The sequence below is a fragment of the Hyla sarda genome, chromosome 8 (assembly GCF_029499605.1).
Source record: "Hyla sarda isolate aHylSar1 chromosome 8, aHylSar1.hap1, whole genome shotgun sequence".
In the NCBI taxonomy this organism is placed as follows: domain Eukaryota; kingdom Metazoa; phylum Chordata; class Amphibia; order Anura; family Hylidae; genus Hyla; species Hyla sarda.
Window position 1 is genome coordinate 15,850,455 of NC_079196.1, and position 16,023 is coordinate 15,866,477.

The window sequence follows — 16,023 nt, forward strand, 5'->3', positions numbered from 1 at the left end:
CCTGATTCCGGGAGCCGACTCCATCAATGGGGACATTAATCTTTCATTACATTGGACAAGACAAATGAGGAACAAAAGGAAGATGTAATCTCCTCAAGAAGATAAAGGACAAGGGAAGCGCGTGACAAGATGTCTGACAGCAACGTAAGGGACTGTATAAGGCTCTATAAAGAAACTCGAATCACTACCTGAGGATTCCATGAGGGGTTAAAGGGGTACTCCAGGGAAAAACTTTTTTTTATATATATGAACTGGTTCCGGAAAGTAAAACAAATTTGTTAATTACTTTTCTTAAAAATCTTGATCCTTCCAATAAGTATCAGCTGCTGAAGTTGAGTTGTTGTTTTCTGTCTGACCACAGTGCTCTCTGCTGACATCTCTGCCTTTCTCGGGAACTGCACAGAGTAGAAGAGGTTTGCTATGGGGATTTGCTTCTACTCTGGACAGTTCCCGAGACAGGTGTCATCAGAGAGCACTGAGACAGAAAAGAACAACTCAACTTCAGCAGCTGATATGTACTGAAAGATTTTTTAATAGAAGTAATTTACAAATCTGTTTAACTTTCTGTAGCCAGTTGATTATAAATATATATATATATATATATATATATATATATATATATATGTATATATATATATATATATAAAGTTTTTACCTGGATAACCTCTTTAACTACGAAGAAAATGCTTAAAGGAGTAGTCCAGTGGTGAAAAACTTATCCCCTATTCTAAGGATAGGGGATAAGTTTGAGATCGCGGGGGGTCCGACCGCTGGGGCCCCCTACGATCTCCTGTACGGAGCCCCGAGAGCCCGCGGGAAGGGGGCGTGTCGACCTCCGCACGAAGCGGCAGCCGACACGCCCCCTCAATACAACTCTATGGCAGAGCCAAAGCGCTGCCTTCGGCAATCTCCGGCTCTGCCATAGAGATGTATTGAGGGGGCGTGTCGGCCCCCACTTCGTGCGGATGTCGACACCCGCTATCTGGCCGGAGAGCCTGGGCCCCGTACAGAGAGATCGCAGGGGGCCCCAGCGGTCGGACCCCCCGCGATCTCAAACTTATCCCCTATCCTTAGGATAGGGGATACGTTTTTCACCACTGGACTACCCCTTTAACCTGTATATCCTAAGAGGGCCGACTACTAAGAGCATGCACTACCTGTATATACTAAGAAGGGCCGCCACGCCCCCTCCCATAGACTTGCATTGAGGATAGGGGACAAGATGCCTGATCGATCACGTGGGTCCCGCTTCTGGGGACCCTGGTGATCTTTCACGCAGCACCCCGTTAGTATCAGCCCCCGGAGCATGTTCGCTCCGGGTCTGATGACTGCCGATCACAGGGCTGGAGTATTGTGACGTCACGGCTCTGCCCCCGTGTGACGTCTCGCTCGGTCCCCTCAATGCAAGCCTATGGAAGGGGGTTTGACAGCTGCCACGCCCCCTCCCATATGCTTGCATTGAGTGGGCGGAGCCTCGACATCACATCTCCCCCCCCCCCCCCCAGTATTAATAATACTCACATCCCCAACAGTAGTAATAATGCTCACATTTAACCCCCCCCCCCCAGCAGTAATCACATTCAGAGCTCACACCTCAGCCCCCCACCCCCAACAGTTATCAAATTTGGGGCTCATTTCTCATATTCCCAAGCAGTAATAACAGTCAGAGCTCACATCTCTGCCCCCACAGCAGTTATAACATTAACACCCACATCTCATCCTTAAGGCTAAGTTTCTACTTGGTTTTTTTGTCCTGCGTTTTTTGGGTTGAAAAAAACGCCTGAAAAAACACCAGTGCAATTTCCTGCGTCTGGTGTTTTTTCGTTTGTGTGGAAATTGCACCTTGGCAGGTTTTTTTTGTACTCAAAATTTGTTGGGTACATTAAAAAATATTAAAAATTAAAAAAGGATGCAGTAGTGATGGAAAAAATATGTATTTAACGAAATTTATATTTTTTGTAACTAAATTTAATTACATTTTTAATAAAGTGTGTGTGTTTCACTCCCCCCCCCCCCCCCCCCCCCCCCAATTTTTTCAATTTTTTAGGTAGTACTACTACTCCCAGCATGGAACAGACTGTTCCATGATGGGAGTAGTAGTACCTGTACTAATAGACATATCGCCCCGGGGGTCAGTCGTGACATCCGATGCGATCGCCCATAATATAGCAGAGATGCAGCTCTATACAGCGCTCACATCTTTGCTCTGTACTCCGGCCAGTGATGTGAATAGAACATCATTCATTCATATTTTCCGCCCAGAGTGGTGATTGGCCGGATGGTTGCAGCCAATCACAGCTCTGAGGAAAATATCAATGAGTGGCCGGAGTATAGTGCAGAGATGCAAGCGATTTATACAGTCGCTCCATCTCTGCTATATACAGAACGATCGTATCAGGTGTCAGTAGTGATATCCGCTGTGATCTGTTCTTACCTGCAGGTACTATTGCTCCCAACATGTTAAGGACTTAGGACGTACCTCAACGCCCTGAGCCTGGTCCCGGTGTGAAAAACGGGGTCACGCCGTGACCCCGCATCACACCGGGTCGGTCCCGGCTGCTAACGATAGCCGGGACCCTGGGCTAACAGCGTGCGGCACCGATCGTTGTGCCGCGCGCTGTTAACCCTTCAGACACGGCGATCAAAGTTGACCGCCTTGTCTGAAAACTAAAGTAAATGCTTCCCGGCAGCTCAGTCGGGCTGATCGGGACATCGCGATAAAATTGCGAGGTTCCGATCAGCTGGGACGCAGGCGGAGGTCTCCTTACTTGACTCTGCGGCGTCCGATCAGGGATTGATTGCTCCAAGCCTGAGCTACAGGCTTGAGCAATCGAGCCCCTATCTGACTGATCCGTGCAAAGCTATGGCTTTGCAGGGATCAGCATAGGAGATCAGTGTGTGCAGTGTTATAGGTCCCTATGGGATAACAATGATCAGTATAAGAGATCAGTGTGTGCGGTGTTATAGGTCCCTATGGGATAACAATGATCAGTATAAGAGATCAGTGTGTGCAGTGTTATAGGTCCCTATGGGATAACAATGATCAGTATAAGAGATCAGTGTGTGCGGTGTTATAGGTCCCTATGGGATAACAATGATCAGCATAAGAAATCAGTGTGTGCAGTGTTATAGGTCTCTATGGGAGCTATAAAACTGCAAAAAAAAGTGAAAAAAAAAGTTAACAAAGGTCATTTAACCTCTTCCCTAATAAAAGTTTGAATCACCCCCCTTTTCCCATAAAAAAAAAAATTTAACATATGCGGTATCGCCGTGTGCGTAAATGTCCGAACTATAAAATGATATAATTAATTAAACCGCACGGTCAATGGCGTACGTGCCCAAAAAATTCCAAAGTCCAAAATAGCGTATTTTTTGTCACTTTTTATATCATAAAAAAAATGAATAAAAAGCGATCAAAAAGTCTGATCAATACAAAAATCATACCGCTAAAAACTTCAGAACACGGCGCAAAAAAAGAGTCCCCATACCGGCCTGTACGCGGAAAAATAAATAAGTTACAGGGGTCAGAAGATGAGAATTTTAAGCATAAATTTTCCTGCATGTAGTTATGAAGTGCGACAAAATCCAACCTATATAAGTAGGGGATCATTTTAACCGTATGGACCTACAGAATAAAGATAAGGTGTCATTTTGACCAAAAAATTCACTGCGCAGAAACGGAAGCCCCCAAAAGTTACAAAATGAAATTTTTTCTTCAATTTTGTCGCACAATGATTTTTTTTCCCGTTTCACCGTGGATTTTTTGGTAAAATGACTAATGTCACTGCAAAGTAGAATTGGTGGCGCAAAAAATAAGCCATCATATGGATTTTTAGGTGCAAAATTGAAAGTGTTATGATTTTTAGAAGGTGATGAGGAAAAAATGAAAATGAAAAAACGGAAAAACGCTGAGTCCTTAAGGGGTTAATAGACAGATCTCAGCGAGTGTAACTTCTGACACCTGTTGCGATCTGTCTATTAATGTAGGTACTACAGCTCCCAGCATTGAGCAGTGTGTGCTCCATGTTGGGAGTAGTAGTACTTGCAGTTAAGGAAAGATCACAGTGGATGTCACTCCTGACACCCGTTGTGATCCTCCTGTATAATGTATAGATGTGGCGGCTCTTCTATGGTCCCCTGCACTGACGTATATATACACATATTTCCGCAGAGAGCTGTGATTGGCTGGAACCATCTGACCAATCACAGCTCTGCGGGAAATATGAATAGGTGTATATATACAAGTCAGTGCAGGGGATCATAGAAGAGCGGCCGCCGCATCTATACATTATACAGGAGGATCACAACGGGCGATCTATTAGTACAGGTACTACTACTCCCATCATGGAACAGTGTGAAAAAAAGTGAAAAACCACACACACACTACATTTTTATTATTGTCGGCTAAATTTTTTGGTCCCCGCCTGCCCACATAAATTGATCCCTGTTTTAAAAATTAATATAAATTTTGTTATAAAAAAGATAAATTTCGTTAGATACAATTTTTTCCTTCACTACTGCATCTTTTTTATTTTATTTTTTAATGGTACCCTACGAAATTTTATAAAAAAAAAGGTATCTCCATCACTTTTTGGAAAAAAAAAGTCCAAAAAAGAATAAAAACCGCCTGCAAAAACGCCAAAGTTAAAACCCACATGGTTTTTTTCTTAGCGTTTTTTCACTCCCATAGACTTCTATGGGAGAAAAACGCCACGATTTTGACTAAAAAAATCGCCAGTGGCTTAACATGCTGCGATTTTGGAAAACCGCCAAGGAGCTGAAAAACACCAAAAAAGAGAGGAAAAAATGCCAAAAGGATAAAAAAAAACGCCAAAGTGAAAAACGCCAAGTGGAATAAGAATTTAGCGATTTCTCATTGATTTCCAGCTAACACCTGGCCGCATTGTTTTTTGGCCGAAAAAAAAAACGCCATGCGGCAGAATTGGCGTTTTTCTTGGCGTTCCCCCCCCCCCCCCCCCATAAAAAAAACAAGTAGAAACTTAGCCTAAGAAGTAATCACATTCAGGACTCACATCTCCACCCCCCCCCCCCCCCCCACTCCAGCAGTAATAACATTCAGGGATCACATCTCATCGCACCCGGCCGTAATTATTCAGGGCTCACATTTCATCCTCTCCAGCAGTAATCACATTCAAGGTTCATGTCTTGTCCCCCTGGCAGTAATCACATTCAGCACCCATATCTCCCCCCCCCCCCCCCCCCCATCCCAAGCAGTAATCACATTTAGGGCTCACACCATATTCTTCCCCAGTAGTAATCACACTCAGGGCTCACATCACATCTCACCCTCCCAGCATTAAAGGGGTACTCCGGCGGAAAACAATATTTTTTTCTAATCGAATGGTGCCAGAAAGTTATACAGATTTGTAAGTTACTTCAACATAAAAATCTTAATCCTTCCAGTACTTATCAGCTGCTGTATGTTCCACAGGAAGTTGTGTAGTTCTTTCCAGTCTGACCACATTGCTCTCTGCTGCCACCTCTGTCCATGTCAGGGACTGTCCAGAGCAGGAGAGGTTTGCTATGGGGATTTGCTCCTACTCTGGACAGTTCCTGACACAAACAGAGGTGGCAGCAGAGAGCAATGGCAGTGCCTCCAGCTTTTGCAAAACTACAACTCCCAGCATGCCCGGACAGCCTTTGGCTGTCCGGGCATGCTGCGAGTTGTAGTTTTGCCACACCTGGAGCAGTGTTTCTTAATCAGGATATCTCCAGCTGTTGCAAAACTACAATGCCCAGCATCCCAGGGAATTGCAGTTTTGCAACAGCGAGAGTAGTGTTTCTTAATCAGGGTGCCTCCAGCTGTTGCAAAACTACAACTCCCAGCATGTAGTTTTACAACGGCTATCCGGGCATACTGGGAGTTGTAGTTTTGCAACAGCTGGAGCAGTGTTTCCCAATTAGGGTACCTCCAGCTGTTTCAAAACTAAAACTCCCAGCATGCCCGGACAGCCGTAGGCTGTCCGGGCATGCTGGGAGTTGTAGTTTTGCAACAGCTGGAGCTGTTGCAAAACTACTACTCCTAGCATGTCCGGACATGCTGGCAGTTGTAGTTTTGCCACACCTGTTGCAGTGTTTCTTTACCAGGGTGCTTCCAGCTGTTGCAAAACTACAATTCCCAGCATGCATGGACAGCCAAAGGCTTTCTGGGCATGCTGGTAGTTGTAGTTTTGCAACAGCTGGAGGCACTCTGGTTGGGTAAATACTGTCTTATAGGTTTTCTTCTTTCCCATCTTTTTCAGATACATAGTATAAGCTCCGGGGCACCTAATGCACCGTCCCTGTGCCATGTATAATGCCAGTGCCTTATGTTGCAGAGGCGTTTAGGACCCTGGTAGTATCCCCTACAGCAGGACCCCAATACGTCGCCCCCGCGTGCACTCATCTACAACCTCCTGTCAGTAGAGGATATATGTGGGAAACATGGTCGGCTACACAGTACCCCACGCAGAGATCAGCAGACATTGTGTCTGAGGACAGCGAATGCCATGTATCCCCCCCCCCCCCCCTCCGCCCCACGCTGATCCTCACAATGGGGCGATAACTCATGGGCGAAGCTGCGTCATTCACCCACACACCAGCGAGCGCCCTCGTCGCTGTGTTATACCTGCCCGCTCAGGTGATGTATTATCCTCCGCTGGGAATGCACGGCGCCGGCCAATAGTGGCTCTCCGGCAACTTCTGCTGGTACTCGCACGAAGTCTACGAAAACCGCAGCCATCCGCAAAGCGTAACATACGACTATATGTAACAGGGTTATATTGACGTAAAGGGCGCGAGAATAAATCTCTGCAGGGAATCAGCAGCAACGCACGGCAGGAGATTTATCATTGGCGCGAAAAATGGCACCGTTTTTCTTTTCATTTGCACAGGGGCTCCGGCTGGGTTCACACGACATAAAATGTTCATGGCTTTTATTAAATTTTCCCCGAAAAGCGTAGGCGCATTTTAGCGGAAAATCGTTGGGTAAAGTAAAATGCGTGCTCAATTTTACGCTTTGTGACGCAAGCCTTAAAGGGGTACTCCGGGGGGGAAACTTTTTTTTTTTTTTTTTTTTTTTAAATCAACTGGTGCCAGAAAGTTAAACAGATGTGTACATTTCTTCTAATAAAAAAATCAGAATCCTTCCAGTACTTATTAGCTGCTGAATACTACAGAGGAAATTATTTTCTTTTTGGAACTTAAAATGGACAGAGGTGCTAGCACTGTGCTCGTGATTCAGCAGAGAGCTTTCTGTGTTACAAAAAGAAAAGAATTTCCTCTGTAGCATTCAGCAGCTAATAAGTACTGGAAGGATTAATATTTTTTTTATAGAAGTTATTTACAAATCTGTTTAACTTTCTGGCACCAGTTGATTTAAACAAAAAAAAAACAAAAAAAAAAGTTTTCACTGGAGTACCCCTTTAAGAAATTTTAATAAATGTAAAATAATATTTTTTTTATATATATATATATATATATATATATATATATATATATTTTTTTTTTTTTTAAACATGCACAACTGGACTTCCTACATCCCAAGGCAAATAGGGAGTGGTGCATATTTGCGCATTTTTTTTATTATTATTATTTTTATTATAAATATATATTTATGTATTTATTTATTTTTTGGAAGAATTTTTTTTAATGCAAATTATAAATCTGCAACTAATCTATTGCGCACATTACATACAAACAACCATAAGTAAGGCGCAGGGTCTTCCAAGGCGATACACAAAAAGAGAATTTAAAACACCGAATAAAATTGCACATAAACAACGATAAATGCCCCGCAGGGAGTTAATGAGGGGGATAAATAATAAACAATTTCATCTTTTCACCGTTCACTGATAATAAAATTAGTAATCTGCTTGTTTGAAACTCATTTCTCCGAATGGTTTTTCATTTTGAAAATTTCGGCGCACTCCATGTGAAATGTGCTGCGACTGCACCACGTTTTTTTTAAATATGTATGGAGTAGATCTGTATGTTTTACCATGTGGCGCCGGTGCAGCTCTTTTCACAGGGTGTGCGCCAAAGTCTGCGGCAAAAATTCCAAGCTGTGCAGGAGACAATGCAAGGTTTTCATGATGTTAGAACTGGTGAAACGTGCAACAAATTATGCAAAAAAAAATACCTGTTATTGTAATGTCCGTTTGTTTGTTTTTGCATTTTTCCGTTTTAGGCCCTGTTCAGACCTTGTTTTTGATGCATTATGGGTTTTCTGTGCTTTTCTTCCAGGCGTGGAAGAGTTAAAGGGGTACTCCGGCCCTAAGACATCTTATCCCCTATCCAAAGGATAGGGGATAAGATGTATGACTGCGGGGGTCCCGCCGCTGGGGACCCCCGCAATCTTGCATTCGGCACCCAACTCTTTGAGCTGCACGCCGCGCTGCCAGCTCACAAACTGCCGGGTGCCGACCAAGGGGCCGGAGTATCGTGACATCACGACTCCACCCCCGTGTGATGTCACCCCCGCTATGCAAGTCTATGGGAGGGGGCGTGACGGCCGTCACGCCCCCTCCCATAGACTTGCATAGCGGGGGCGGGGCGTTACATCACACGGGGGCGGAGTCGTGACGTGGTCGGCACCCGGCAGTTTGTGAGCTGGCAGTGTGGCGTGCAGCTCAAAGAGGGACCCCTGCGGTCAGACATCTTATCCCTTATCCTTTGGATAGGGGATAAAATGTCTTAGGGCCGGAGTACTCCTTTAAGCGTTTCACCCATGTGCTGGGTGGGTGTGGCTATATAACTCCAGCTCAGTCTGCATGCTAGTTCTGGTTATTTAGTGCTATACACTTTGTCTGCTATGATGTCTGTGCATTATACTTCTATGTCGCTGTTCACACTGTGAGTTTTCTCGTATCCGTTTTCTGAGTTTTTGTAACAATACATCCATGTGACCTTTTAACGGGACTCTGGGGAATTGAGTTTTAGTACAATATATCTCAGTGCTCCATGGTGGACTCTGGGAGATTGAGTTCTAGTAACAAGACATTTCCGTGTTTTCTGGAGGTTTTCTGGGGGATTGAGTTTTTATTCCTGTTTGCTCCTGGAGTCTATTCAGACTCATCCGTTTCCCAGTCTAGTTACATAGTTACATAGTTACATAGTTAGTACGGTCGAAAAAAGACATATGTCCATCAAGTTCAACCAGGGAATTAAGGGGTAGGGGTGTGGCGCGATATTGGGGAAGGGATGAGATTTTATATTTCTTCATAAGCATTAATCTTATTTTGTTCCAGGAATGTATCTAATCCTGTTTTAAAGCTGTTAATTGTTCCTGCTGTGACCAGTTCCTGAGGTAGACCGTTCCATAAATTCACAGTCCTCACGGTAAAGAAGGCGTGTCGCCCCTTGAGACTAAACTTTTTTTTCTCCAGACGGAGGGAGTGCCCCCTCGTCCTTTGGGGGGGTTTAACCTGGAACAGTTTTTCTCCATATTTTTTGTATGGGCCATTAATATACTTATATACGTTTATCATATCCCCCCTTAAACGTCTCTTCTCAAGACTAAACAATTGTAACTCCTTTAATCGCTCCTCATAGCTAAGATGTTCCATGCCCCATATTAGTTTAGTCGCGCGTCTCTGCACCCTTTCCAACTCCGCAGTGTCCCTTTTATGGACAGGTGACCAAAACTGAACAGCATATTCCAGGTGAGGCCGTACCAATGCTTTATAAAGGGGGAGTATTATGTCCCTTGAGTCCATGCCTCTTTTGATACATGACAATATCCTGCCGGCTTTGGAAGCAGCAGCCTGACATTGCATGCTATTCTGTAGTCTGTGATCTACAAGTACACCCAGATCCTTCTCTACCAGTGACTCTGACAGTTTAATCCCCCCTAAGACATACGATGCATGCAGGTTATTAGTACCCAGATGCATAACTTTACATTTATCCACATTGAACCTCATTTGCCAAGTGGATGCCCAGACACTTAGTCTATCCAAGTCATCTTGTAACTTATGCACATCCTCTATAGACTGTACCGTGCTACAAAGCTTGGTGTCATCTGCAAAGATAGAAACAGAGCTGTTAATACCATCCTCTATATCATTGATAAATAAATTAAACAACAGCGGGCCCAGTACTGAACCTTGGGGTACACCACTAATAACCGGGGACCAATCAGAGTACGAATCATTGACCACCACTCTCTGGGTACGATCCATGAGCCAGTGTTCAATCCAGTTACAAACTAAAATTTCCAAACCCAAAGACCTTAACTTACCTGTCAGACGTCTATGAGGGACAGTATCAAATGCTTTAGCAAAATCCAGAAACACTATATCCACAGCCATTCCTCTATATACACAGCCCCCCTCTATATACACAGCCCCCCTCTATATACACAGCCATTCCTCTGTCAAGGCTTCTACTCACCTCTTCATAAAAGCAAATTCGATTGGTTTGACAACTTCTATCCTTAGTAAACCCATGCTGGCTATCACTTATAATACAATTATCCCCTATGTATTCCTGTATGTAATCCCTTATAAGTCCTTCAAACAATTTACCCACAATGCACGTTAAACTTACCGGTCTATAGTTTCCTGGGGAAACCTAATCTGTTTGTAAGTTATCTGTGTTCAGGGTGAATAGTGTTCTATATTTATATCCTGTTTGGTTGATCTGATCTTTGTCCTTTTGTACTTGTATCTGTTTGTGAAGAGTGGCCTATGTTCCTGATCAGTTTGCATGTTTATATTCTGCCCTGTTAGTATTTGTATCCTATCTGGTTGTCTGGGAGTTTTCCCTTTCTGTTTCTGGCCTGTGTCCGACTATATAGTATTTGTATATATTTGTGTTTACGCCACTGTACTGTAGCGCAGGGAGGGACCTGCTCCAAGTTGTCCATGCATAGATGGGCAAGTAGACAGGGAGAGTGTTTTTTAGGGTCGGTTCAGGGCTCACTCTCCCTGTCCCCGCAGTCAGTCGTGACAGAGATATGTTTGTTAAAAGTTGAAGCCACTCCTCCCTCTGTCAGCTCTTCCTGGCAGGCTCTTCCCTCTGTGAGTTCTTCCTGGCAGGCTCCTTTTTCTGTCAGCTTTTCCTGGCAGGATTCTCCTTCTCCTCTGTCAGCTCTTCCTTGCAGGCTCCTTCCTCTCCCTATCAACTCTTCATGGCAGGTTACTCCCTCTACCTCTGTCAGCTCTTCCTGGCAGGATCCTAACTTTTCCTCTGACTGCTCTTTCATCTCCCTGGTAGCTCTTTCTGACAGGCTACTCCATCTCTCTCTGTCAGCTCTTCCTGGCAGGCTCCTCCCTTTCCCCATGTCAGCTTTCCCTGGCAGGCTCCTCCCTTTTCCTCTGTCAGCTCTTCCTGGCAGGCTCCTTCCTCTCTCAGCTCCTTCTGGCAGGCTCCTTCCTCTCCCTATCTCAGCTCTTCCTTGAAGGCTCCTCCCTTACTCTCTATCAGCTGTTAATTGCAGCCTCCTCCCTCTCCCTCTGTAAGCTCTTCCTGGCCGGCTCTTCCCTCTCCATATCAACTCTTTCTGGCAGGCTCCTCCCTCTCCCTCTCTCAGCTCTTCCTGGCAGACTTTTTCCGCTCCCTGTCAGATATTCCTGGCAGGCTCCTCTCTCTCTCCCTGTCAGTTCTTTTTGGCAAGCTCCTCCCTTTCCCTCATTCAGCTCTTCCTGGCAGGGTCCTCTCTTTCCTTCTTGCTGCTCTTCCCTCTCCCTATCAATTCTTTCTGGTAGGCTCCTCCCTCTCTCAGAACTTCCTGGCAGGCCCTTACCTCTCCCTATCAGCTCCTTCTGGCAGGATCCTCCCTCTCTCTCTCTCTGACAACTCTTCCTGGCAGGCAATCATAATGGCCCTTCACATACAGGGGTTTTATTATAACTTTAAAAAAAACTTTCACACTGCGGAATTCTCCTCCGCTGCATTTGATCCGTCCACCGAAAGAATGAACACGTTCATTCTTTTGGCTGAATTTCTTTGCGCTCTCCTCCTATTTGTTCACTCGGAGGGGGCGTAGTTTAGCGTGCAGACAGATTTTATCTGTAGACATATTTGTAGCATTTATCATCTATGCAAAAATCACTTTTGCGCAAACAATTGCCCACGTATACTTCACCCTCTGACGTACCATATGGGAAGCTCGCTGTCTTCTCTCCTGTCCTCTCTCCAATTCAGATTGTAGAGGTAACTTCTTAAATCAGACACTGAAACCAGAAAAACGGAGAAAATTAAAAGAAAATACTGCGCAAATTTTCACACAAATGATAAAACTCCAGTAATTTTTTTTTTAATACCAGATAATAATATTAATAGACATTAATAGACCACATGACTAAATAAAAACAAATAAATGTAAAAAAAAAAAAAAAAAAACCTGCGGCTTTTTATACCTAATTTAGTGCCCTCTTTTTTCTCATTTTACAATGTGTGAACTCAGTCCGTCATTTTTTTATTGAATTTAAAGGGGTACTCCGGTGAAAAACTTTTTTCTTTTAAATCAAATGGTGGCAGAAAGTTAAACATATTTGTAAATTACTTCTATTAAAAAATCTTAATCCTTCTAGTACTTGTTAGCTGCTGAATGCTACAGAGGAAATTCCTTTCTTTTTGGAACACAGAGCTCTCTGCTGAATCACGAGCACAGTGCTCTCTGCTGACATCTTTGTCCATTATAGCAATCATGCAGTGCAAATGTATAATAAGGGCAGCATGGTGGCTCAGTGGTTAGCACTGCTGCCTTGCAGTGCTGGGGACTTGGGTTCAAATCCCACTAAGGACAACAATAAATAAAGCGTTATTATTATTATAATAACGTCAGCAGAGAGAACTGTGCTCGTGATGTCATCAGAGAGCATTCCAAAAAGAAAAGAATTTCCTCTGTAGTATTCAGCAGCTAATAAGTACAGGAAGGATTAAGATTTTTTAATAGAAGTAATTTACAAATATGTTTAACTTTCTGCGACCAGTTGATTTAAAAGAAAAAAGGTTTTCACCGGAGTACCCCTTTAATGGGGGGGGGGGGGGATAAGTCTGGGTATGCTGCCTGGGCATGCTGGGAGTTGTAGTTTTGCAACAGCAGGAGGCACCCTGAAATTATACAACGTAACATCACTATTGGGGGAGATTTATCAAAACCCAAGCAGAAGAAAAGTTGCTGAGTTGCCCATAGCAACCAATCAGATCGCTGCTTTCACTTTTGAAAAGGCCTGTGAAAAATGAGCAATCTGATTGGTTGCTATGGGCAACTCAGTAACTCTTTCTCTGGACAGGTTTTGATAAATCTCCCCCGTTATCTTTAGGGTATGTTCACACTGCGGAATCTCGCGAGCAGAGATTCCGCCTGGCGGCTGCCGCCGATGGTGCGTCAGCGTTAGGACGTCACCATTGACAGCTATGCAGTGCTCGCGGACTTCCGCGCAAAGAATGAACATGTTCCTTCCTTGCGCGGAACTATTTCGGCAGCGGAATTGACCGCCGCTGAAATTCCTCAGTGTGAACGGGTCTCGCGGAAGACCCATTCACACTAATGGTAATGTTCACTCGTGAAATTCCGCAGTGTGAACATACCCTTATGCTGTATATGATCTATAGTGCGCCAAAGCGACATAGTAAAATTTGCCTTATTTGACAAAGGGGCGTGGCTTGTCAGGAAAAGGTGTTTTGTAGTGGAAGGTGAGCCGAAACGTGACGTCTTCCCTCAAAAATATCAATCTGGCACATCCTTAGACTGTCTAGTCCAGTTTTTTTTCCAGTCTCCAGCTGTTGCAAAACTACAACTCCCAGCATGCCCGGACAGCCAAAGGCTGTCCGGGCATGCTGGGAATTGTAGTTTTGCAACAGCTGGAGCCATCCTGGTTGGGAAACACTGTTATGGTACGATCACACAGGCAGATTACCTGCAGAATTTCCACAGCGTATTTGCTGCGGAAAATCCGTTACAGATAATCCGCTACCATTGAATTCAATGTGTCCGAAGGAAAATCTGCAAAACTACCTCTATGGCGGATTTTGTGATGACCCATTGAAGTCAATGGTAGCAAAAACCGCTGCGGATTTTCCGCAGCAAATACGCTGCGGATATTCTGCAGGTAATCCGCCCGTGTGAACGTACCATAACAGTGTTTCCCAACCAGGATGCCTCCAGCTGTTGCAAAACTACAATTCCCAGCATGCCCGGACAGCCTTTGGCTGTCCGGGCATGCTGGGAGTTGTAGTTTTGCAACAGCTGGAGACTGGAAAAAGAAACTGGACTAGACAGTCTAAGGATGATATTTTTGAGGAAAGACGTCACGTTTCAGGCCACTTTCCGCTACAAAACTCCTATCCCTGATAAACCACTCCCCTTTGTCAAATAAGGCAAATTTTACTATGTCACTTTGGCGCATCATAGATCCTTGCCTTGCACCGCGAGTCAAAATTCCGGCACAGCAGCCACAGTTCATCCGGGCCCGGACTTATATCCAAACACGTACAGTACAGACCAAGAACTTCTCACAGCTGAGGGTTTGCTACCATTGTAGCCTGTCTAAGCAAACCCATTCCCAGTGGCCATTGGATGAAAATAAAATGGCTCAACCAGGCCTAAGAGTATTGCTCCTGGGGTGCTTCACTTATTGACGTCTCTGTCCAGAATTGATAAACAGATATAGCAGAGACGAGTTTGTCAATGTAATAGGGTTGTGTGTGCTCGCGCGCGCGACAATATTTTTTATGCAAATAAATGAATAAATAGTTGAAAACTTTTTGTCATATTAGTCTTTTATTTTTAGTCTTCATATTGGTCTTTTATTATAACAGGAACCTACTTTTGCAGGTACCTAGAGCACAAGCGCTCCCAAGTGGTCACTAACGTTACTGCAGGCAGAATATTTATTACTATCAAAGCCATAAATGGCCCTATGAGAGCAAATTCTCCCAAAAGAAGTTTAACCATTGAAGGAAATCCCTCAGATAAATCCCGGAGGTCGAACTAAATGCTATATAGCTCGACCTCCGGATCCGTTTTTTGCCTTAGAGCGCCGCCGCACAGCCTGGAATGATCGAAACCGACGCAGCCCGGGGTGAAAGGGTTAAAGACGTCTGATCGCCGCGCCGCAAAAAAAATAATCTTATTAAAATTCCTCGCATGGGGTTCGGAGGATAAGTGTATTTTCTATTTGTCTTGAACAATTACGTTGGCAATTTCATTTCACCCGCAGCCGGAGCAACCGAGCGCAGCCTCTGGAAATAATAAGCCAAATGAGAGGGCGATTTTTATTATAACAATGGCGCGCCTGTCTGCCGGAGCCAGGAGCGCTGCGTTATCAATCAACTGCGCATATTACTTCTGCAGGGACAGGTAGTGGAGAAGAATGGCGGGGAGCAGAGGGGACCATCCATCACCCCAAATATCAGTCATTACAGTCACTGGAGCCAAAGACGAAAAACTCCTGAATATACAATCATACAGGATACGGAACGTGTGAGCGGCGGGACATAACTAGTGCAGGGGCCGGACAGGGGTAATGTCACCGCCAGGTGTCCGGATAGATATGAGACGGTACAGGGATAATACACAGTGATGTCACAGTACAGAGATAATACATAGTGATGTCACAGTACAGGGATAATACACACAGTGATGTCACAGTACAGGGATAATACACACAGTGATGTCACAGTACAGGGATAATACATAGTGATGTCACAGTACAGGGATAATACACAGTGATGTCACAGTACAGGGATAATACACAGTGATGTCACAGTACAGGGATAATACACAGTGATGTCACAGTACAGGGATAATACACAGTGATGTCACAGTACAGGGATAATACACACAGTGATCTCACAGTACAGGGATAATACACACAGTGATGTCACAGTACAGGGATAATACACAGTGATGTCACAGTACAGAGATAATACATAGTGATGTCACAGTACAGGGATAATACACACAGTGATGTCACAGTACAGGGATAATACACAGTGATGTCACAGTACAGGGATAATACACAGTGATGTCACAGTACAGGGATAATACACAGTGATGTCACAGTACAGGGA

At 44.4% G+C, this 16,023-nt stretch overlaps 1 long non-coding RNA gene across 1 annotated transcript in view; it reads right to left on the reverse strand.

Annotated features, from left to right (window-relative positions):
• The window catches only part of LOC130285249 (uncharacterized), a 56,324-nt gene that overhangs the window by 24,579 nt on the left and 15,722 nt on the right, over nt 1–16,023 (reverse strand). Inside the window, exon 2 of the long non-coding RNA XR_008847307.1 lies at nt 12,101–12,176. This is a non-coding gene — a long non-coding RNA (uncharacterized LOC130285249). The remainder of the gene's footprint in view (nt 1–12,100; nt 12,177–16,023) is intronic.